At 45.6% G+C, this 24,115-nt stretch overlaps 1 long non-coding RNA gene across 2 annotated transcripts; it reads left to right on the plus strand.

Moving 5' to 3' along the window:
• Nucleotides 1-1,546: 1,546 nt before the first annotated feature.
• On the plus strand, nt 1,547-10,019 carry LOC147596073 (uncharacterized). 2 transcript variants are annotated; one of them, XR_015261626.1, is made up of 3 exons: nt 1,547-1,722; nt 6,009-6,501; nt 9,779-10,019. It is a non-coding gene; the product is annotated as an uncharacterized LOC147596073 (long non-coding RNA). The 2 variants fall into 2 exon arrangements; XR_015261627.1 differs by lacking the exon at nt 1,547-1,722 and adding an exon at nt 5,485-5,912.
• Nucleotides 10,020-24,115: the final 14,096 nt, after the last annotated feature.

The following is a 24,115-nucleotide window of genomic DNA, read 5'->3' on the forward strand; positions in this document are numbered from 1 at the left end:
TCTCTCACTGCTGTAGGTTTTTTTTACTTCCCTATACCTCTCCCTCTCTCCTTCTACCTCTTTGCTTTCTTTTTCTCTCTGCTGCCCATTTTTTTTCCATTTATCTGTCTGTCTTCCTATCACAACTTTCAAAATTTCTCCTCATCTGCCTTTTAGCCTTTCACAGTTCCCAGCCCCCTATCTCTCTATGTCCAGGTCCATGTCCCTGATTTTTCAGTTCCTCTCTCTCTGCCCTGTGTCCTACATACACCTTTTCTTTCTTATATTAGATTAAGTTACTCCAGGTCCCTGTCCCTTTGTTTTAATTTCTTCCCTTTCTGTGCCATAGCCCGCTTTTGTCTGTATCATTCTCTCTGTGTCTGGCTCCCTTGGTCCCTCCCCTTAGCTCTTTGAGATTTTTTGGTATTTCTCCGGGCACCCTCGCAACCCCTGCCCTCCTGTCTCATGCCCGCACTCCCCCCTCCCCCCCTGCTCTGCCTCCCCGTATTTGACCCTGCCCCCTGTAACCCCTCTGCCTGCAGACCCTGGGGTGATGCCTGCCCCCCACCACCCCCAAACTGAAACCTCCCACCTGCTTCCCTGCACCTCACTGCATCTCAGTTGTTTTAATTGATAATTTGCAATTGTTTTCAGTTTTATCACTTCTCTTTCTGGGCATTTATTGTTCTCTCCTTTCCTCACAAGGGGTATTGGTGGTGGTTTGTTTCTTCTTAATTGTTAAACTGTTTTCATCTCAACCCGCGAGTTTCCTCACTTTCACCCTTCTCATTCTCTCCCCCTCCCACGGGGACGCTTTTTGGTACAGAGGCCACAAATGTCACTGCCCAGGCTGCGCGGGGGGAAGGGGCAGCCGTGCCCCGGGAAGGGGTGACCGGCTGCGGACGGCGCGAACGGGAGGGAGGAACCGGCCGTGGCTCGTCCGGCTGAACACCCAGGCCCGGAGCGGTGGGGGGCTGCTGCCACCTGGTGACGGAAAGCGGGAACTGCAGCTCGGGAGTCGCGCATGCGCAGTGCTCTGCCCTTCTCCCGGCAGGCACTGTGTTCGGACTTCGGACTGCGCATGCGGCCGGGAGCAGCATGGCGGTGTGCGGCCGGCGGGTCCCGGCGGCGGTGACGGGTGAGTACCGAGGGCACCCGTGAGGTGAGCGAGCCCCTTTCGTGGCTGCAGCGCTGTCTCCTGCCCGCCCGGGGAGCCTCAAGCCGCCCGCTCGGAGCCGAGCCGGGCGAGGGCAGCCCCGGGGAGTGACCCGAGAGCAGAGAGAAGGGAAGAGGGGCAGGAGGGGGCCCCCCCTCCCGGGCGGAGACGCCGGGCACCTCCCCAGCTCGCCAGAGCTCCCCCCGAGCCTCCCCCGGCCCCGTGCAGCTGCCCGCCGCTCCGGCGCGTCCCCTGAAGCCTGTCCCGTAGCACCGGGCCACGCCCTGCCCTGAAGGCTGCGAGGGGGGACCTCAGTGTATCTGGAGAATCCCCTGCGGCAGCAGGCGCTCCGGCCAGGGGCCGCGTGCGGTAATAACGGTCGCTGCTTCTTCTTTCCCTCTCCCAGAGGCCGTGGCTGTCCGTTCCTCCCTTGGGAACGCTGTTGACTGCACTCGCCTCAGGCTTGTGTGGGCTGTCTCTGCCCGGCCGCGCTCTCCTGGCGGTGCGGGAGCGAAAATGAACGGATGGAGCGCTTACTGCCTGTGGAGAGGAGCTGCTGCAGCTGAAGCTGGAGAGGCCACAGAAAGGTAAAGAAGAAGAAGAAACCAAAGGCCAGCCAGCCAGCAGCTGCCTCCCGCTGCAGGCCAGAGAGAGCCTAGCCTGCCTCTCCGGGTGAGGAAGGATCCCTCTTTGTACTCTTCAGCAGGCCAGACCGCCAGTGCGCACTGCACAGTCTGTACGTGGAACCTGAAGCACGGTACGGCCACATAGCGCGCGAGCGAGCGAGCGTGGGTGGGTGGCTACGTGTCTAGGAAGCTTTTTGTCTAAGAGCTGTAAGACACCCACGTATTCTCTTAGGTGGAGGACAGCCAAGTGGTCGGAGTTACAGAAGAGGAGAGAAGCAGAAAGCAGCATCTGACCTGTCAGATTCTCCCAGCAGTGCCGGGAGTGAGAGCTGTGGTGAGTCCCCGGCCCCTGGGGCTCTGCCTCCTCTCTTGTGCGTCCCTGTCCTTCCCTGCCGCTCCCGTGACCCCTACCTTTCCCAAGCTGCTGTGATTTGTTGTTGTTGTTATTGTTTCCTTCTACCTCTCCTCTTCTGTCTGTTCTTGTATGCTCTTCCCCCTTTCTCTCTCCCTTTAAATCTCTTGTTCTACCGCTTCCTTTTGTTTTGTATCCCTGCACTTTTGTTCTGCTCCCTTTCCTTCCTTTGTTTGTCCTCTGTCTCTGTCCTGCGGCCCATTGCTGTTTTTGCCTTTTCCATCTCTTTGTCCTGATCTGCATCCGTCTTCTCCCCCCGACTAATTTCTCCAGCCTGTTTTCTGGCCTGCTTTTCTTTGCGCCTCTGCATGCCTGCCCTGTGCCTCTGCCTTTCTATCTCTCTCTTTCTTTTCTTATCTTTCTTTCTCTATCTCTTTGTCTTGCGTACTGTCACTGTTTTTTTTTTTCTGTTCTGTATCTCACTGTCTGTGACGTCCTCTGTGCCCCTGGATGTGTTTGCAGCCCCTGGGTGCAGAGCTGATGGCTGAGGACAGGCACAGGGAAGGGGGTGATGTGCTGTGGGGCTTTGGCAAGGGCCCCTGCTCCTGATGGGCTCCAGCTGGGGCTGGAGGTGGGGCAGCCCCAGATGGGTCCAGTGAGGCTGAGGGTGGCCCTGGCCCTGCTGTATGAGGGGCCTCCAGCTGTAAAGGGGGCCGCCTGGGCATGGCTGCTGGAGGGGACTGAGGAGTGAATCACAGGCAGGTGCCTCCAGCAAGGAGTGGCTGGTCCATCTGAGCCCTCCCTGACAGAGCAGACACCAGGACGCAGTGCCAGGAGCTCCGTGCCTCTGTCGGCCACGTGTGCAAGCCACCACGTTCTGCTACATTTGTCATTCAGCCCTGTCCAGAACGTAGCTGTGGTAGAAGTTAGATAGCATGCATGGTCTTGCTAGAAATGAAGCCTGGAGCATTTGTTTTCTTGTAGGAAGCTAAAGCAGGTGGTTTTTGATAATGTTGTCATTGCATGTAATGACATACTTTTCTAGTTAGCTTGGTATGACACCTATTTTTTTTCTACCTACACCCCAGAAAAAGTAAGTTGAGCTTTGCGTCTCTCAGCATCTGAAGCACCACGAGCGGCAGTTGCGGCGTCGGACTTCTTGGCAATGAGTGGAGCCGGTGAGCAGAGCACTGCGGCGCTTTTGAGGAGGAGAGTGCCATAGAAGAGATTGGTGGTAAGTGGTGTGATGTTGAAGGGCGGTGCTGTTTGGTAGGTTTTATTTTTGGGTTTTTTTTTTTGCAGATGGTGATGAGGAGCTGGGCGAGGAAGCGCCATCTTAGTTAGCATGGGGTTGTTCTTTTGAGGATGGAATCTGATTTCTGGCCATTTGAGAGCTAAGTTGAGGGACCACAGCCGAGGAGGGAAGAAGGTTGAAAACTGCAGGGAGGGTGTAGTAAATTGATGGGAGGAAGAGGGCTCCCTGGGAACAGTCTCTCTCGGGAAGGTGAAGGGGGAGACGTTACTGGTCAGTGTACGCTGGGCAAGAGTGTTGCAGCCTGGGGCGGTCTGCCTTTTATGCAGTCTCTAGGCTGGATAACGTTTGTGGGCCTGTAGAGGCGCTGGCAAGGGCCGGCGAGGAGCAGCACGAGCTTTCAGTGCTGGCACTTTTGGTGTGGCAGCAATCGTCTGACGTTCGTTATTTTGAGGCCTTTTTTCCGGTGGGTGGCCGTGCGGAGCTGACAGTGAAAGCGGGAGCACTGGCGTCCAGGAAATCCCAGAGCCCTCCTCTGCTCGGAGGCAGTTCACGAGGACAGAAGTGTTGCTGTGCTCCTTAACAAACAAATATTCAACTTGGCACATAGAGGGTGAGGAGATCTCGGCTGTACTTAGGGTTGAGAAAATGTATGTAGGCATCTGTGTCTGTCCCCTGCCTGTATGTAGGACAGCGGTTCGAGTGAAACTAAAGCTGCCAATGAGTCAAAAAAAGGCCTGGGTGTCTGAAAAATGCAAAAGCTTTAAAGGCCAGTATCAGCAGCTGTACCAAAGGTGCTGCAAGATACTCTGTCCTTCACGTGGTTTTAGTCCTGAGAAACCTCGCCCCAAAAGGAAGAGTTAGATTCCTGCCTAGCTTCAAACTAAGGGGTTTTTCCCTCTCTCTGCTGAATGTCTGCTGCCAGCGTTTCACCGTGGTCGCCCTTTCCTTGGCCGTGAAAGTACGAGATGGATGGAAAGGAGCCGCAGCGGTCTGCAAATACAAGGTACGTCTGCGATGCGTGACTGCATTTTTCCTAAGGGACTTGCCGCATGGATTTTAGAGTGAATGTTAAGAATGTGGTGATTTTCCTTCTGTAGTCTTTTAACTAAATATTCAGACACAGGAAAAATCAAATGAGGTGTGGTCTGGAGCATAGTCTGGCCATGGGAAAAAAAATATTCTGGACAAGGAAAAAAAAAAAAGCCACTCAATTTGGGGATAGTTGGTGTGACCCAGTGGGAGACGGAGGGGTTCTCGCTGGGGATTACGCAGTGTGGGTCCATTGGCCGGTGTGGGTCATCTCGTGCAGGTTATGCCGGGTGAGTTACGTGCTGTGGATTGTCCTGCGTGGACTCCCTGCTATAGGTCATCCTTACGCACCTTTCTTCCCGCACGTACCCCTTGTCCTTGCGTGTCCGTCTCTCCCTCGTATCCGTCCCCACTGTCCCGCTCTGTGTTTCTCAGCCCTCCTGACGCGTGGATCAAACTCTACAACTCGGAGAGAGTTATAAAGCAGGCATGTTTATTTGGCACCGGGTGCGTGGGGGATTGCTTCTCCAAAAGCACGCACACTGACAGCACATTTTACCAAAAATGTATCCGGTGCAGGTACACACATTCCTAGGATTGCACAATACAGACATACATGTGCATAAGCGAGGCGGGGTTATTAAAAAACCACTTGCGTTAGCATTTCAGATCTGTCTCTGGTGGTCGTTTACTTCTTCAGGGGTCTGATCTTCCTCTAGATGAACTTCAGTCATTCACCCATGCTCTCCTTTCACTTGGGGATTTCAGCAGTTTCTGAACGACTCCTGTTATCATGTCCTTTGCTTGACATATTAGTCCTTGACTGAATACCAGTTTCTTGACAAGTACCAGTCCCTGATAAGCTTAAGTGAGTTTCAAGGCAAAGAGGATTGTTAGGCATTGTCTAGCAGACAGTTAGTCTCCTAAATCAAGCAGTATGCAGACAGTCAGTCTTCTAAATCAAGCAATATTTAGCAGACCGTTAATTCCCTGTATCACTTGCAAATGCTTTTCACTAAAACACCCCCCCACCGTGTGAGGTTTTCCTCCCTTGTGAGTTTTTTTTCCCCTGTGTTTTGCCCGTTGCGTGCCCTGCACTCTTGTTTTGTGTCCCTGTTCGACGCCCCCCTTTTTGGCGCTGCCTCCCCATGACCCCTCTGTCTCGGGATCCTTGGGGTGCTGCCTGTGTTCCCCAACTTACCCAGTGCCCCCACCCCCAACTTTTATGGAGATTGTTTCCATTCTAAAATGAAAACACTCTAAATGTTTTCATTAGAAACTTACAAGTGTGTTCATTTGTATCAGTTGCATGTCTTGGGTTTTCTTTTGCTGTATTTTTTTTTTTTGTTCCGCTTTTCCTTACCAGTGGTGGTTGTTTTTTTCCTTAATATTAAACTGTTTTTATCTCAAGACCCAAGAGTTGTCACGTTGACCTTTCTGAGTCTCTCCCCATCCCACAGGGTCGGGGGCAGTGAGCGAGCACAGTTGCTGGCTGGGGTTAAACCGCGGCACAAGGTCAGCTGCAAGCTCTGCCTGGCTGATGCTTTAGGCTGTCGATGTCATTCCTAGTGTCTTGACAGTTTGTCTTTGTTCTTTGTCGTTGCTTTTTAGTGCCTTTTCCTCTGCTGTTTTGGGCAGCAGTGGTTGTGGAGCCGCTCCAGGTAGCCACTCTCTCAAGGGCAAGGGGGTGGCAAAGCCGCAAGCTGGTGCGCAGTCCGGTCGGACGAAGGCAGCCACCTGTCACTGTGGATCGGTATTCCGGAAGACGTAACTGAAGGCCGTCTGACCGGCAGCTGCCTGTGCTGCGTGCAAGAGACAGCCTGCCTCTCTGGGTGAGGAAGATCCCGTTTTGAAGGCCGCAGCAGGCTAGATCGCCAAAGAGCGCCGCAGGGTCTGTACACATAATTTAAAAAGGGGGCACGGTCAAGTACTGGGTGAGCGAGGCTACGTTTCTAGGAAGCTTTGTCTCATAAGAGCTGTAACGCATCCCCCTCTTTTCTTAGGTTGGGGACAGTCAAGCAACTGGAGTGACAGAAGAGGAAGGGAAGAGCAGAGAAAGAAGGGTCTGAACTGGCAAACTCTCCCTGGAGCGCCGAGAGCTGCGGTGAGTCCCGGGCCCTCGGGGCCCCTTCTCCCCTCCTCTCCATCCCAGGGCCTCCTTGGCCCTCCCCCAGCTGCCTCTCTTTCCCTTTTTCTTTCTCACGCTGCTGTGATTTTCTTGGCTTCCCTGTATCTCTCTTCTTGTTCTATTTTTTTTTTGTTTTCTCAGTCTTTCTCTTTCCCCTTCTCTCTCTTCTTGTACAGCACCCTTTCTTTTTCTATCTGGGCTCTTGTTCTCCCCTCTCCTCTTCCTTTTTTCCACCCTCTGGCTCTGTCCTGCAGCCCATCGCTGTTTTTTCCTTTTATTTCCCTTTGTGCCGTTCTGCATCCTTCTCTTTTTTTCTTTGCAGTTTCTCTGGTCTGGTTTCTGGCATTTGTTTCCTCCCTGTGCCTGTACGTGCTGCTCTGAGTCCCTGCCTTCCTGTCTCTCTCCTCCCTTCCCTTTCTTGCTTTATCCCTTTGTCTTGCTTGGTGTTGCTGTTTTTCTTCCATTCTGCCTCTCACTCCGTCCTGTTCATCTCTTGCTGTCTCTGGGCCTTCATGCTGTTCCCTGGCCCTTTTTATTAAGTTGATGTGCCTTTGTAGCTCTTTTGAGATCTATCTTTATCTCTCCAACCCCTGTGGCTCTCACAAGTGCATGCTCTCTCTCTTTCAATGCTTTTTTGTTCTGTCTGTCTTGCTCCCTGTCTTGTCGTTTCTTGCTATATCCCTTTCATAGAATCATAGAATCATAGAATCACATGGTTGGATGGGACCTATAAGATCATCTAGTCCAACCGTCTTCTCACTACCATTGCTGCCACAGCTACTAAACCATATCCTGTAGCTTCTCATCAAGCCACCTCTTGAACACTGCCAGGGACGGAGACTCCACCACCTCCCTGGGCAGGCCGTTCCAGTGCCTTACCACTCTTTGAGAGAAAAAGTTTTTCCTCAAGTCCAATCTAAACCTCCTCTGGTACAACTTGTGGCCATTTCCTCGGGTCCTGCTTGTTGCCTGGAAGAAGAGGCCAAACCCCTGTTCATCACAACCTGCCTTCAGGAAGCTATAGAGTGCAATGAGGTCCCGATCCTTGCTCATATTCATGTTCTTCTCTGTCCGGCTGTCTATCCAAGGTTTTTTTCCCACCCCCATCTCCATCCTGCTGCTGCCATTTTTTTTCTCTGCCTTCTCCCTTGTCCCTCTTTCTGTCTCTTTTCCTTGGTCAGTGTTTCCCCCCCCGCCATTTTGTCCCAATCTCACTCCTATTCCTATTTATTTTCCTCTTTTTGTCCTTTTCCTCTGCTTCCTTCCACTTTATTGTCTGTTTGTTTCTTTCTCTGTCCCGTTTGCTCTCCTGTCTTTTCTAACTGTGCTCCCCTGTACAGCTGGGTGTCTCTTCTTTCCTTTCTCTTTCCCTCACTGTTTTTTTCCTTTTCTGGTATCTCTCTCCCACTGCCTATCACAGTTGATTTTTCCTCCAGAGCTGTCCTGCTCTCTGTCCTTTTATTCTCTCTCTGTCATTCTGTGCTGCTCCCCATGGTTGTTTTCTAATTTCTCCGTCTTGGTCCTGCAGGCCATTGCTTGTATTCATGTTCTTCTCTGTCCTCCTGACAATCTAAGGTTGATGGTTTTTTCCCATCTCCATCCTGCTGCTGCTGTTTCTTTTCTCTGCCATCTCCCTGTCCCTCTTTCTGTCTCTTTTCCTTGGTCAGTTTTTTTTTTTTCCCTTTTTTGTCCAGATCTCACTCCTATTTTTTCCTGGTTTTGTCCTGTTGCCCTGCTTCCTCCTACTTTATTTTCTGTTTTTCTCTCTGTGTCCCGTTTGCTCTCCTGTCTTTTCTAACTGTATTCCCCTGTTCAGCTGGGTGTCTCTTCTTTCCTTTCTCTTTCCCTCACTGTTTTTTTCCTTTTCTGGTATCTCTCTCCCACTGCCTATCACAGTTGATTTTTCCTCCAGAGCTGTCCTGCTCTCTGTTCCTTTATTCTCTCTCTGTCATTCTGTGCTGCTCCCCGTGGTTGTTTTTTAATTTCTCCGTCTCGGTCCTGCAGGCCATCGCTATTTTGTTTTGCTTCCGTTCCTGTGCCCTGCTTTCTGTCTTTGTTTCTCTTTGCCTTTGTTCAGCCTCCCAGCATTTTTTCCTTTCCCATTCTGTCCTGCTCCCTATCCCTCTTGCTGTCCCAAATCTGGGTTTGTTTACCCAGTGCGCAGTACGCCAGGCTTACGCACGGAGCAGAGGTATTTATTTCTGTAATTTCTGCACAGCGATGGGTGCTAGGGGCTAAACCCACAAAGCTAGCCCACCTGCTTGTAATGCTCAGTTTAAATTCTACATTCTCTGTCTTGCAGCTGCACGCTATTTGATTGTTTCCCCTCCATCTCTCTCTGCCTGCGGCTCCCTATCTGTCTGGTAAGCCGTCACTGTTATTTTTTTGTTTCTCCATGTCATTCTGTCTAGCTTCTCAGTCCCCGTTTTTTAATTCTTCCCTCTTCCCTGTATGCCAGTCGTGTTCCTATTATTTCACATTGTGTTCTGCCTGGTCCTCTGTCCGTATTTATCCATTGCTCCCTCTCTGCCCTGTGGCCTGTCGCACTTGCCCATTTAATTTCTGCCTCTCTCTCTGTCCAGCTCCCAGTCTCTGGCTTTCCATTTCCTCCCTCTCTGCCCTCTAGCCTGTCGCTTTTCTCCTTTATCCAGCTTGCCGTCTCTGGCTCCCTGATGCACCTGATTTTCCATTCTGCCCCTGTTCTTTCTGTATGCATTGCTACACTGTTTGTTTTTTTTTTCCCAGCTCTCTCTTTTTTTCAGGCTCCTTGACCCTATTTCTTAATTCTTCCCTCTCTGCCCTCTAAGCATGCAGCTGTATGATTTGTTTTGTGTTGTCCCCTTGCTGTCACCTCTTCTGTCCAACCTTTGATGTCCTGGCGTCCTGTCCCTGTTGTTTCACTGTTGTTTCATTCCTCCCTCTCTGCCCCGTTCTTGTTATGGCTTTAGCTTTCTCCATCTCTCTCGGTCTCGCTTCCTGCACCTAGTTGTCTTTACCTCCCTGTCGTATTGCCCAGCTCAGGTTTTTCCTGCATCTCCATCCTGCTCCCCATCCTTCTTTGCTGGTCTCTGTCCCGCTCCCTCTCCCTCTTTCTGCTGCCTCTCTTCCTCTCTCCACTGCTTCTTTGCCCACCTCTGTCAGGCTCCCTGTCCTTCTCTGTCCCCATCCTTCTCTCGCTATCCTGTTTCCTGCCTCGTGCTTTCTCGCTACGCCCCTCTGTCTTGCAAGCTGCCTCTCTTCTCTTCTCTTGTAGTGTTCCGTGCCCTGCTCTTTGTTTTTAGCAGCCTCCAAGTCTGCCCAGCAGCCCGGCGCTCCAGGACGCAGCCGACCCACCGTACGTTCCCTGCCGAACCAACGAGCGTGGCTCCTGGAATGACTTGGCAGTCGTTCCAGTGACACGGAGAGGGGATCGGAGGCTGCAAGCTCCAGAGCAGACTCGCTGCTCGGACTTATGTGCATGACTGAATAAACACTCGCTGTCTCCTTTGACTTCATGGCTGCGTTTCTGCTCCCTTTGCCCGGGGCCATGGGAGGTGAGGAGCCCAGGGGAGGAGGTGATGCAGTGTGGGGGTCAGGCGATGGCCCCCAGTTCCTGCCGGGCTCCAGCTGTGGGCCGGGGCTGGAGGAGCCCCAGGTGCGGGCAGTGAGGGTGATGGAGGCGGCCCCTCCCTGTAAAGGGGTGGGTGCTGCTGGAGGGGCTGGTGCTGCCCTGCCCCGCCCCGGGTGGCCGTGGAGGGGCCAGTGCGAGCCACGGGGGGCGTGGAGCGGTCCCGAGCGCCGCCGGGCTGCGGCTGCGCCTGCAGCGATGGAGAAGCTGAGCGGGGCCGGGCGATGGACCGGCGGGTCTCGGAAAAAGCCCCGAGGAGCGCAGCGGCCGGGCTGGCGCGGTCTGTGTGCGGGTACAGGAAGTGGCGGGGGCGCGGCCGTGCTGCGGCGTGCTGCAGTCAGCGGTGGGGGCTGCCAGCGTCCGCGCTGGGGGTTGCGAGGCTCTGCAGTGGCGCTCGGTGCAGGGGTAACGGTGTGCCCCACAGGAACGGCTGCTTTGTGCGGCATGCTGGGAACTGTAGTCCTGGGGTACAGGGCTTGCGGTTGGCCGTTATGGCTTCGCAGAGCATGCCGGGAGCTGAAGTCCTGAGGCACGAGGCGTCTGCTCCGCCATGATGTCTCCGCGGAGCATCCTGGGAGGTGTAGTCTTTCCGCACCCAGGGCCGAGCACCCATCCTGTGTTTGCCAGTGCGTGCAGGTAGGTTTAGTTTTTGCTGCCACGCCGCCGCATTGCTCTCGGGCTTATGTGGAGCATGTGCTCCCTCCTGTATGGCCTGAAGTCCATTGATATTGTTTTTCCATCTGGGCCCCTCCCTGTGGCTCCCTTGCCCTATTTCTCAAGCCCACGTCTCTGTCCTGGGGCTGATTGCTGTCGTATTGGGGTTACGTGGCAAGGTTATGTTAGCTGTGGCGGCAGGGCCGGGCAGGGGCTGCAGGGATGGGTTCTGTGAGAAGACACTGGGAGCTGCCTCCGCGCTGGACACAGCCACTTCTAGTTCCAAGACCCCTTTGCTGCCGGTCAAAGCCGAGACCGTCAGCAACACCGGTAGCACCTCTGCGATGAACGTTTTAGAGCAGGTAAAAAATGCTGCGCGCAAGCTGTGATAGAGAAAATGCGAACCAGCCCTGCCGATGCCAAGGTCAGTGAAAAAGGGGGCTGGGGGGGGCACTCCAGATGCCAGAGCAGAGGTTTCCCTGCAGCCTGTGGTGATGACCACGCTCAGGCAGGCTGTCGTCCGGCAGCGCGTGGAGCACCCCACAGCAGAGCAGGAGGATGTGCCTGAAGGAAGGCGTGACTGTGCAGAGAGATTGCGCCGGAGGCATCTCCTGGCAGAATCCGCGACTCCGTGGAGAAGAGCCTAGGCTGCAGCAATAAAAAAAGTTTGAGGACAAAGTAGCGACCGAGACTACATGCGATGAACTGACTGCACCTCTCACCCCGTGTCACCCTGCGTTGCTCAGGGCTACGATGTACAGCAGTAAGCAGTGAAGGTGAGACCAGGAAAAGGGAGAGGGGGTGGGGGAAAGCTGTTCTTTTTAGATTTGGTCTTATTTCTGTTGATTCTACTCTGACTTTGAGCGACAATAAATTTAATGGATTTCCCCAAGTTGAGTCTGTTTACGCCTGTGATGGTCATTGGTGAGCGATCTCTCTGTATGTCCGCCTACAAGGTTTTTGTTGTATTTTGTCATCCTGTCTTGCTGAGGAGCGGGAGCTATAGAGCAGCTCTGAGGGCACACGGCAGCCATCCAATATTAAGTCACTGCAGTTTCCTCCCATCGGGCTCCCTGTCTGTCTTCTTGTAATCGTTGGCTATGTTTCTTGCACCCGACCACTTCTGTAATTTTCTTTCTATCTCTCCAACCCTATCTTTTTAATTCTTGCCTAAGTCGCTCCAACTCAGTAGGTATGTACATTTTTTTTTGCCACCTTATCCTGTTTCTCTGACCTAATTCTAATTCTTTGATAGTGTTTCTCGTACCCTGTCCCTTTTCAGATTTTCTTCCTATGTCTCCCTCTGATCAGCTCCTCTACTTTTTAAGTCTTGAGTATGCTACCTGTATCCTGGCAATTTCAAAATTTTCTTGGTATGTCTGCCACTCTCCATCTCCCTGTCTGTAATTCTTAATTCTTCCCTCTGTTTTGTGCCCTGATACTTTTAAGACTTTCTGTTTCTTTGTCACTAATTTGTTAGTTCCTGGTTGCTTATGTTTGTTGTAGGTTGCTGCTTCTCAAAATTTCCTTTCTACATCCACCTCTATCTATCTCTCTGTTTCTAGTTTTGATTTTTGCCAATGTTCCCGCCCCCCCTTTATAATTTTCACCGTTCCTTGTCTTGTCTTCATCTTGGTGTTCTGGTGGTTCCTTCTGCATTTCTCTCCTGCCCTCTGTCTCTTATTCACTGCCCTATCCCCGTCTTTCTGTGTATTCACACAATGTCTTGGCTCTCCTCTCTATACACACTTCTCTGGCTCCACATCTCTCGTTTGCAGCATCCCGTTTTCCAATTCCCCATCCCCCACCTTTTCTCTATGTCCTTCCTCCTGCTTTTCTCTTTCCTCTTTCTCCCTGTGTCCTGCTGCATTTTTTGGATGGAGCCTTGTAGCTAACTCACTGCTGGGATTTTTTCAATGTGCATTCATGAATAGACTTTTCCTGCCTCCTCTGTGCCCCTGGATGTGTTTGCAGCCCCTGGGTGCAGAGCTGATGGCTGAAGACAGTTGCAGGGGAGGGGGTGATGTGCTGTGGGGCTTTGGCAAGGGCCCCTGCTCCTGATGGGCTCCAGCTGGGGCTGGAGGTGGGGCAGCCCCAGGTGGGGCCAGTGAGGCTGGTCCTGCAGTGTGAAGGGGCTCCAGCTATAAAGGGGATAGAGAGGGCAGGAGTGCTTGAGGGAGCTGATGAAGGGGAACCAGCTGAGGAGTGAGTCCAAGAGGGTTCCAGAGGCAGGTGCCTCCCAGCTGTCCTTTTCAGAGCACACACCACCACGCTGTGTTGGGAGCTCAGTAGCTCTGTCCACCACGCGCATGAGCCAACACGTATCAGGGAAGCCTCACAGATGAGGAGCATCGAGGTGTCCACTGTGTGCTTGCCGAACAGCTGAGGGTCGGGCAGGTGGCACAGTACAGGACCAAGCATCAGAGAAGGGGAGAGGAGTCATGGCGGTGAGGGTCTCCTGCCAGCACCAGGAGCTGCGGTCAGTTGCTTGTCCTGTTCTCTGCATTCGGGTTCAGGTTTGCATCCCTTCTGCAATTGCCTCCCATCCTCTTTTCCCCTGTCTCCTCCTCTCTCCATCCACATATCTGTATGGCTCCCAAAAACATGTTGTTATTTTGCCCACTCTGCCCCATACTGTCTAGTCTTTAATTTTTTTTCTTATGTTTCTCTCTAACTGGAGCTCTGTCCCTAGTTTAGTCTTCCCACATTTCATTGTACCGCAATAATTTAAAAAATATATTTCTATGTATCTCCCTTCTGGACGCCGTTTCTTAGTACATTCCCCTGCTCTTCAGTACATAAATTTCACAAACTTAATATCTCCATCTCCTTCCATTTCCCTCTCTTTTCATATTTTTTATATATTCTTGCTCCTTGATTTATCCCCTTAGTTTTCAATTTTTATTTATATATATGTGTACCTCTGACAAGCCCCTTGGTCTTATTTTTTCATTGTTCCTTCTGGGAATTGTACTCTGTTGTTTTCTAAATTTTGCCTTTACAGCTCCACTCATCTCGTGTTCTCTGCCTGTGTTTTTTTATCTCTTTGTGCCTGTCTTCTACCTTTTAAATTACGTTTTGGTAATTTCATCTATTTAGTTTACAACCCCTATTTGGTTCTTCCTCTGTTCCTCATCCCTTTGCATGGTAAATTTTATTTCTACTTTTCCGTTTCAGTTTGCCATTAGTGTTTATCGATTTTATTTCATTTTCTTCATCCCTGTCGCTTTTGACAGTTTCTTTTTACTTTTATTTTTATTTGCTGTCTTTACATTTTTCATTTTTTCCTGTTGTAATTAGTGCCTTTACTTTCTAAATTTTCCTTCTACGACTGTTTTAGGTAGTTGTGTTTTTTAAAAGTTTTCTCTATATCGCTCTAATCTCTGACCATTTCAATTTTCTACTTTTGTCTCTGTCCTTATTTTGTCATCTCTTAATTAGCTCTTGTATTTTATTTGCGTCACTGCTTTTGATTTTTTGCTATGTCTCTATTAGTTTATGGTCCCTAGTTTGAAATTTTAACATGTATTTCCCTGATCTGCCTCACTTTTAAAAGCTTCTTTATACGTCGTCTTTTTTTTCCCCACTCGATGTGTTTACGCTAATTATTTCTTCCCTTGTCTTAGCATCCTTGCTTTTTACATTTTTCTACATCTCTGGCTTAGTTTGTGGTCATGTGTTTTCGTTTTCTTTCCATTTATTTCCCTCCTCCCCTCGCTTTTGAAATGTTTATTCTGTGGCTGCATTTTTCCTTCCACGTCTTTGTTTTTTGGTATTTCTCCTCTTTCGTTACTGTTGTCGCCCTTTAGATTTTCTTTCTACGTCTCCGTTTTAGTTTGATGTAACTCTGTTTATTTTTTTCATGTTTATTTCCCTACTCCCTGTAATTTAAAAAAAATTATACCTTTATCTGTCTTGCTTGCTGTCTTTATGTTTTGGCTTTAAATCATTTCTCACCGTTCCTTAGTGCCCCAACTTCTTCATTTTTCTTAATATATCTGTTTTAGGTAGCTGTTTGTAATTTTTTTTTTTTTCTAGTTTTTGTCTTATTTTCTCTAACACGCACCACTTTTCTGTGCCCACTTTTCTTCCGTCTGCTGTCTTTTAAAAATCTATTTATTTCCTTAGCATTCTCAGTTTTTAAACTTTCTTGCTAAGTCTCTTTTAGCTGGCTGTCCCTATAATTTTAGCTTTCCTTTTATTTCCCTATTCCCCATTGCTTTTTCAGCATTCCTTCAATGTCTACTTTTATGCCCTTTGCAGTTTTTAACAGAAGAATTTCTTCTTGTTCCACAGAACCCTCACTTTGAACATTCTTTTCCTACACTTTCTTTTTCTTTTTTTTTTTTTGTTTTTGTTTGACGGCACTGTGTTTTCATTTTTTCCTTATTTCCTCAATCTTCAATTGCCTTTGAAATGTTCTCTTTACTTCTGTCTGGTGTCGGCCTTTATTTTGCAATCTGTATTTTTTTTTTTAATTATGTCCTGACTATCTCTAGTGCCCTTGTTGCATCTACGTTTTTCTTTGTACTTTTATTCTGTTTGCTATCTTTAAAAAAAAATATATATTTCTTGTCTGTATTCATGCCTCTTATTGTAAAACTTTCTAGATCCTTGTTACAGTTTTTCATTTGTGGTTTTTAATTTTTTCTCGATTTCTCTGATACCCATCACCAAGTCTTCTGTTTTTATCCGCTTCCCTGAATCTATTTGCCTGTTTTCTCCTTTATTTATTTGGTGCCTTTCCTCAGCGCCCTTGCTTTGTTCTATTTTATACGTCCCTTTTAGCTCACTGGTGCTTCTTTTTCATTTTCCCCCACTTATTTCTATAGTCCTATTTTGTTTTAAAACATTCCGTTTCTGTCTCTCTTTTATTCCCTTTCCTCTCTTTTCTTTTCATCGTGTCTTCTCCTTTCTTACCGCCCTTGCTTTTTCATTTTTATGTCTAAGTCTCTGTCTTTGGTGGTTACCTTGAGCAAAAGGTGAAAGGGAGAAGATTGCGCTGTGCCTTTTGCGGTGGACACGTTGTGCTTGATTTGTGCTCAACTGAAACACTTTTAAAACTTTTAGGTTTGTGCAGACAGACAAGGGACTCGAGGAAGTCGCCAGCCTCGCGATTCGAGCAGCAGCAGCGAGCCGTACGAGTCGGTCCACGCTGCGTATGCTTCAAAGCTAGGTTCAACTAAAGCACTCCAAGAAAGCAGTCCCCAGAGGGTCCTGAAGACCACCAAAGACCCGTGCAGAAGACCGTAAAGGACTTGAAGCACACGTGTAAGTAAGACGCGAGTACTACAGTTAGTTCCAGGCAAGAGAATGAATTTGTATACGCATTCTGAGAAATGTATTGCATCCAGATAGAGTTGGGCAAGATAAGGTTTGTCCGTTACGATTTGCAACACGTACGCTAGGTGGAACCTATCCCCCGTGTACCTAGCAGCGTCATGAAAGAATGCCAGCTTTTTAAAACTCCAGAATCGAATCTTGGAGAGTTTCTTTTGGCCGAGGCTACGGTATCGGGTTGCTGTCCCCCTTTAAGAATTTTTCCCTTATGGTCTTCATCCCTGCAGTCCAGCAAATATTTGTCTGATTTCAGTTCCCTCCCAGCCTTTAATTTGCTGTATTCGTTTTTAAATTCTATCTCATCTTTCATTAGTGTCCTCGCCTTAAAAATTTTCTTTCTATGTGTCTGTCTCGGTTTCACGAGACCATTTTGTCTTCTTTTTCCTTAAATGTCACTGCTTTAAAAAGCATCTGTCTACCTTCGTGCTGGTGATTGTCTTGATTTTTCCCTTCTTTAGTTATTTTTTGTCTGTCGTTAGTGTGGTGGCTTTTTGAAGTTTATTTTTACCTCTGGTTAGGTCCTTGTTTTCTGCGTTTTTAAGGGTTTTTTTTCATGATTTAGTTATTACTTTTTGCTTTTTTTGTTCATTGTTTCTTGTCTTTCCTTAGCATCCTGGCTTTTTAGAGATTCTTTTTACATCTCTGTTGTGGTCTGCTGTCTCTATTTCCCTCATGCTTCTTGTATTTTATTTCATTAATTCTTTTTTTTTTTTTTCCCCTCTATGTCTACCTTTACATTGGTCTCTTATTTTTTTTCTGCATTTTTTTTCTTGTTTGTTTTTAGTGCCACCACTTTTACAAATATCTGCCTCTGTTTGCGTTTGAGTTCTCTGACTGTATTGTGTGTTCCTTCTTGTCTTAAACCTCGGGCTTTAAAAATTTTCTACTTTTATGTCTTTCAGCATTATTAGTTTTTAACCTTTCCCACACCCCCCCTGAGTTTTCCCTAGAGCTGTTGCTTTTTAGATTTTCCTTCTCTATCTACGTTTTAGTTTGATGTTGCTAAGTTTTTTTTTTTTTTTTTTTTCATAAAGCCCCTTGGTCTTATTTTTTCATTGTTCCTTCTGGGAATTGTACTCTGTTGTTTTCTAAGTTTTGCCTTTACAGCTCCACTCATCTCGTGTTCTCTGCCTGTGTTTTTTATCTCTTTGTGCCTGTCTTCTACCTTTTAAATTAAGTTTCGGTGATTTCATCTATTTAGTTTACAACCCCTATTTGGTTCTTCCTCTGTTCCTCATCCCTTTGCATGGTTAATTTTCTTTCTACTTTTTTTGTTTCAGTTTACCATTATTTTTTGTTGGTTTTTTTTCATTTTCTTTATCCCTGTAGCTTGTGATATTTTATTTTTATTTTATTTTTTGTCTTTAAATTTTTTTTTTTTTTTTGTTATAAGTGCATTTATTTTATAAATTTTCCTTCTACCATTGTTTTAGGTAGGTGTGTTTTTTCAAATTTTTCTATTTATTGGTGTTATGTTTTACTGTTTAAATTTTCTATTTTTATGTCTTTTCTGTATTTTGTTGTCCCTTAATTAGATATTATGTTGTGTTTGCGTCTCTACATTTCAAATTTTTTATATGCTTATGTTAGTTTATCGTTTTTAGTTTGAAATTTTAACATGTCTTTCCGTGATCTGCCTCACTTTAAAAGGTGTATTCATTCATCATCTTTTTTCCCCGTCCTGATGTGTTTATGCTAATTATTTCTTGTTTTTTATTAGCATCCTTGCTTTTTACATTTTTGTACACACCTGGTTAAGTTTGGGGTCAGGTTTTTTTTTTTTCCCTTTTATTTCTGTGTTCTTGTCGCTTTTGCAATGTTTATTCTGTGGCTGTATTTTTCCTTCCACGTCTTTTTTTTTTTTTTTTTTGGTATGTCTAGTGTTTTGTTAATGTTGTTCCCCATTAGATTTTTTTTTGTCTTCGTTTTATTTTGATGTAAATATTTTTTTTATTATTCTCCGTAGTGCCTGTAATTTAAAAAACTTTGTATATTTATATTGCTTGCTGTCTTTATTTATTGGTTTTTAAATTTTTTGTCACGTTTCCTTAGCGTCTGAATTCTTCATTTTTTTTTAATACATCTGTTTTAGGTAGCTGTCTGCCTTTTTTTTTTTTTTTTTTTTTTTTACTTTTTGTCTTATTTTCTCTAACACTCACCACTTTTTCGTACCTACTTTTCTTTTGTGTGCTGTCTTTTAAAAACTATTTATTTCCTTAGCATTCTTGATTTTGATAGTTTCTTCCTAATTCTTTTTTTGCCGTGCTGTACCTATTTTTTTAGATCTCCTTTTATCAGCTATTCCCCGTTCCTTTTTCAGCATTTCAGTGGCTAATTTTATGCTCTTTGCAGTTTTAAAATAATAATTTCTTGTTGTTCCACAGAATCCTGACTTTCAAAATTCTCTTTCTCCTTTTTTTATTTTTGTTGGTTGACATTGAGTGTTTTATTTCTTTTTTTTTTTTTGTCATTTCTTTAATCTTCAATTGATGTTGATATGTTGTCTTTACTTCTATCTGGTTTATGTCTTTATTTTGCTATCTTTATTTTTTTTTTTAATTACATTCCAACAATGTCTAGTGTCCTTGATTTTTAAATTTTGTACGTCTCTTAGGTGGACTCTGTTATTTGGGAATTTTTCACCCAATTTCATTATTTCTATTTTATTTTGATATTGCTACTTGTTATTTTTTTCATTATTTCTGTAATCTTACTGTATTCTAACATATTATGATTTTTAATCTCCTTGCTGTATTTATTTTTGAAGCATTTCTTGTATTTATTGGAGCATTTGCTTTTCACATTTTTTTTTGCATTTCTGGTTTAGGTTTTCATCAGTTTTTTTTTTTATGCTTGTTTCTATAAATCATTTTGCTTTTTGAATGTTCTGCATTTATCTTGTTTGCTGTCTTTATGTTGTTGCTTTTTTGCCAATGTTTTTTGCCTTTCATTTGCAACCTTGCTTTTTCAAGTATCTCTACATGACTGAGTTTGTCATCTTTACGGTTTAATTTTTCTATTTATTTACTTGAATGATCTTGCTTTTTCCTTGCTTATTCTATGTGTACTCTACTTTTATTAAAAAAAACCAAAACAGTATAGTGTTTATCCAGTCCTGTGATTTTTGTAGTTTTTGTTCTATCTTGGTTTTAGTGTGCTGTTCCTATTTTTTGGGGTTTTTTTTGTCTATTTTGGGAATGCCCTGTGCTTTTTTCAGGTTTTTTAATGTTTATTGCATTGGTTAGTTTTCATTATTTATCAACCTTCCTTAGTGTTGCTGCTTTTTAATTTTTTTTCTACATCTACATTTTAGTTTGCCCTCAATGTTTTTTAATTTTTTGTTATTTCCCCCATCTCTGTTGCTTTAAAAAGTTTGTCTAGTTTTATTGTTTTTTTTGTATTCATTTTGCAGTATCTATTTTTATACCTTGAATTTTGTTAGCCTCCTCGCTTTTTAGATTTTATTTGTACATGTGTTTAGCTCCCTGTGTTGATTTCAAATTTTTTTTCATTTATTTCCATTATCTCAGTTGTTTATGTTTTCTACCTTTATCCCATTTCCCGTTTTTAAATTGCTCTTTCATATTTTACTTAGTCTCAGTGTTTCCTTAGAGGTATTGATTTTTCCATTTATTGTTACATTTATTTTGGTTAGCTGTCCCTATCTTTCATTTTTTCCCTTATTTCTTTGTTACCACATGTTTTTTAAATACTCTTTCTATGCATACTTTATTTCTGTTCCCTGTTTTTACACAATTATTTCTAATCCTTTGGTGCTGCCGTTAGCTTGTAAATTTTTTTGCACAGATGTGTTTTGGTTTGCCATTTTTGTCTTTTTAAAATTTTTTCTTTATGTCGTTATTCATTTGTGTAGGTTTGGGTTGGGGGATTGTATTTTCTGGCTAGACGGGGTCAGCTGTTCCAGGTATATCCGTCTCAGTTTCCTGCACCCGCACATTAGCGGACCCTGGAAGACAAGATAGTGGTCTTGGTCTGTATCAGAACAAGTAACAACATCAGTGTGTTTGTCAATATTGTTCTGATAGGAAATTAAAAAAAACACATTAGGTATTGAGAGGAAATGTAAGTCCATCTTAGATGAAACTAGAACAATCTCTCTAAACTCCGTAGGTTTTCGTATTTTCTGTCTCATTTTAATCAGCTTAATATTTATTGTAGTGTTTTTCTGGTTTGTGCTATACACCACTTATTTGTGATTTTTTTACCCCGTTGTTCATGTTTTAACACATTGTTTTTACATTTCGATTTTTTTTCTATTTTCCTAATCTTTTCTTTGTAAGATCCACTGCCTTTGTTTACTTTTATAGCAGTCACTGGTTTTTTTTTTTTAACCAAATCGTTTCTTAATTTTCTTTAGTCATGGTGATTTTTGGAATTTTTTCTATGTATAGAAAGTGTTAAGATAGTGGGCTTGGTTTGTATCCGAAGAAGTAATAATATCAGTGTGTTTGTCAATATTGTTCTGTTGTTGTTAGGTGTCCTTTTTTTTTTTTTGTGCCTTTATTTTTTTTATTCCTCTTGATTTTAAATTGTTTTTTTTTGTATGTTTAATCTTATTTCAGTCCTAGTTGTGTTTTTTATTACCTGTTTGTCACCAAGTCGGTTTTCAAATTTTCTTCTTGTTATGTGTAATTTTCTCTAGGTAACTGTTCCTATCGTTCCATTTTTGTCTGTCTGTGTGTTGTAGTTCAGCCCTGATCGGACCAGACTACGCAGTCTCTCTCTCACTCCCCCCACCTTCTGAGAGAACAGGGAGAGAAAATATAAGGAAAAACGGCTCGAGGTTTGAGATAAGGACAGGGAGAAATCCTTAAAGTTACCGTCACGGGCAAAACAGACTCGACTTGGGGAAAACTATTCATTTATTACTACAAACAGCAGGATAATGAGACAGGGAACAAGATAACCTCCATCCACCCCTCCCTCTTCCCAAGCTTAACATTATCTCTACTACCTTCCCCCCCCGAGCGGCACAGGGGGGAAGAGGGAATGGGGGTTGCAGTCAGTTCATCATATGTTGTTTTACGCCGCTGCTTCATGGTCGGGGGAAGAACTCCTCACATTCCTCCCCTGCTCTGTTGTGGGGTCCCTCCCACGGGCCACAGTCCTTTGTGGAACTGCTCCGGCGTGGGTCATCTCTTCCACGGGTGCAGTCTCTCCAGAACAGCTGTCCCAGCGGCTGCCTTCAGGCATCCACCTCCCCTGGTATGGGGTCCTTCACGGGCTCCAAGTGGATCTCTGCTCCTCCGTGGACCTCCATGGGCTGCAGGGGGACAACCTGCTCCACCATGGTCGTCACCACAGGCTGCAGGGGAATCTTGGCCAGGAGCCGCATTACTCCTCCCCCTCCTTCTGAACTGACCTTGGTGTCTGCAGCCGTTCCTCACAACAGGCTGGTAGATGTCTCTCAGGATCCTTTTTACATCTCATTCACTTCTCATCTCCTCTCCACTTCTTGTAGCTGGGCTGGACCGAGTTGGGCCCAATCGGCTGCCTGGCGAGAGGCCAGAGGGTGAGGCCTGCAAGGCCCATGAGGCCTGCGCCTCCCCCTCTGCGCCTCTGCCCCCGCTCAGCTTCTTCACATCTTCTCTCCTCTATCTTTTTTTCTGTTTTCCCCTTCTTAAATACGTTATCGCAGAGGCGTTATCACGAGACATTCTGCTACCACTCGGCTCGGCCTTGGCCAGCAGCAGGTCCGCCCTAGGCCCGGCCGAGTCCCCTGAACAAAGGGGAGCGACTTCTAGCAGTTTCCTACAGAAGCTACCACCTTAGGCCCCCCCTTACTAACAAAACCACGACACTGTGTTTTTTTTTATTTTCAAACTTCTTACCATTGGTGTTTGTTTATTTCATTTTCTATGTCAACTTTCAAATTTTTTTTATGTTTACTGTGTGCTGTCACTCTAAAAATTTTTGTTTTACGTCTACTTTTATCAGGATGTCTCTCTCTGGTTTTTCATGTTCTGCCGTATGTCTTGTATGCTGTCACCTTGTAAATTTACCTTTCTCCTCTTTATTTTTATTTGATTTTTCATATTTACTTTTTAATGTTGTAGTTTGTCCTGTACCCAGTCGCTTTTTACATTTTATTTCTGTGTCTTTCTCTGTTTAATTTTTTTGGCTGTTTTTAATTTTTTTCTTTATCTTTATGCCCTTGCTATTAAATTTTTGTTCATACATTCCCTTTTATGGATTTTTTGGTCTTTATTTTTGGGTTTTTTTTTTTCTATGAGTCCTGTACACTGTCACCTTTAACATTTTCTTTCTGTCTACTTTTATTCAGGTTCATGATTTTTTATTGGTTCCTTATTTTTTCATGTCTTTGTGGGTCCTTGTGTCGTTTTTTTTTTTTTCTGTGTCTTTTTATCTGGGTCATTGTAATTTTTTTTTTCCATTCTAGTCTGTAGTGTACCTTGTTGTTTTGTTTATTTTTTTATCTATGTGTTTGTTTACTTTGATATGTCTGTTATCCTTTTTCCTATTTTAATTTCTTTTTTTCTTGCAGTTTAAAAAATTTTTTTTTTATGTTTGCTTTTATTCAGGTCCCATGTCTATTTAATTTTTTCTCATGTCCCACCTACTCTCTCAATTTTTCAATTGTATTTCCGCTTCCCTGTTTACTTTGCATCTTGTGCTTGTCTATTCATTTTTTGATCTTCTTATGGTGCTGTTTTCTATTTGTTTTGTTCTATGCCCAGTTTTATCTAGCATTCTGTCCCTACTTGCATTCTTTTTTCCTTTTTGCCTTATACCACGTTGACTTTAGGATTTTATTTCTACGTCTACTGTTACTGAGCTGCGTATTTTTATTTTTTTATGTCTGTCACTCACGTTGAGCTTTTAAAAATTTTATTTTTGTCTCAGACGGTTTTTCTCTTGTCTCCATTTCTTTGTGAGGCTTCAGAGGGTCTCCTCGGCTGGCTTTTACCTCTGGAACGTAATTTGTATATTTGTTTGTCAGAACATCTCATCGGGTCATTCCTTATGCTCAGAGATGTAATTTAGTCCCACCTTCCATTTTGTTAATCTTCCTCACGCATCCTGTGCCGTCTGTTCCAATTTCTTCCCAATACCTTTGCGCCTTCAAGCCGCTTTCTATTTCTCCGCGTATTTCGGCTCCCCTCTGTTTCTCGCACGTCGCTTCCTGTAAGCGTCCTTGTGTTCTCTGGCCATCCTTCAGGTATGCGGCAAGTTTTTTGTCTTTGTTAATTGAGGAGACAAGTCTTCCTCGGGCTTTCAATTTGTGTCAGAGCGTTCATACTGTTCTTCCGCCCCATCCAGTGTCTGTGTTTCATCATCAGTTCCCCAAGGATATCTGTACTCTGTTTGGATCTCATCCCTAGTACCTCGTTGTGTCAGCGGTCCTTCATTTGCCTCTAATTCCACACTCCTCTCGCCCCCACCAGAGCTCTCTGTCATTTCCTCAGCAGAGTTGTGGAGTCTGCATCTCTGATGCAGGCTAGCAGTTTGGTTCTGTCTTCCCTCTAGCCATGTCTGTATTTGTTTCCTGGCCCTAAGATGCAATGTTTGTTCCGTTTTGATTTCGTCTGCAGTTGCTGCTTTCATGAGCCGAATGCAGGTTTCACAGTAAGCCTCGGTTGCTATTCCCACGGGTGGAGTGCAGTTTCTGTGGAAGCCAGAGGCGTAAAGGTCCTGCAGCGGGGACAGCAGACTGTCTGTTCTCCGTTACCAGGGAAGCAGCTGGCCTGCTAAGATAACCGCATAGATGCTATCCAGGAAGTAGGGACTTGTGCTTCACCCCCCGGCCTAGCCAGTCAGTCAATCCAGTCCTTGTTTGAAAACCGCAGAAGGAGGACTGCGAGGCACCTGTCAGCAATGCTGTCTTTACAGTTTATCCCTCAAGGAGCTGAGCAAGGTGGTATCAACGTGGTCTAACCGGAAATGATATTCACTTGAAGGAAAAGAAATGTCACGCATCTGCTGACAGCCCCGCCTTTGTGGGAGATG

Source organism: Chlamydotis macqueenii, unplaced genomic scaffold (genome assembly GCF_036417535.1).
Source record: "Chlamydotis macqueenii isolate bChlMac1 unplaced genomic scaffold, bChlMac1.mat HAP1_SCAFFOLD_189, whole genome shotgun sequence".
In the NCBI taxonomy this organism is placed as follows: Eukaryota; Metazoa; Chordata; class Aves; order Otidiformes; family Otididae; genus Chlamydotis; species Chlamydotis macqueenii.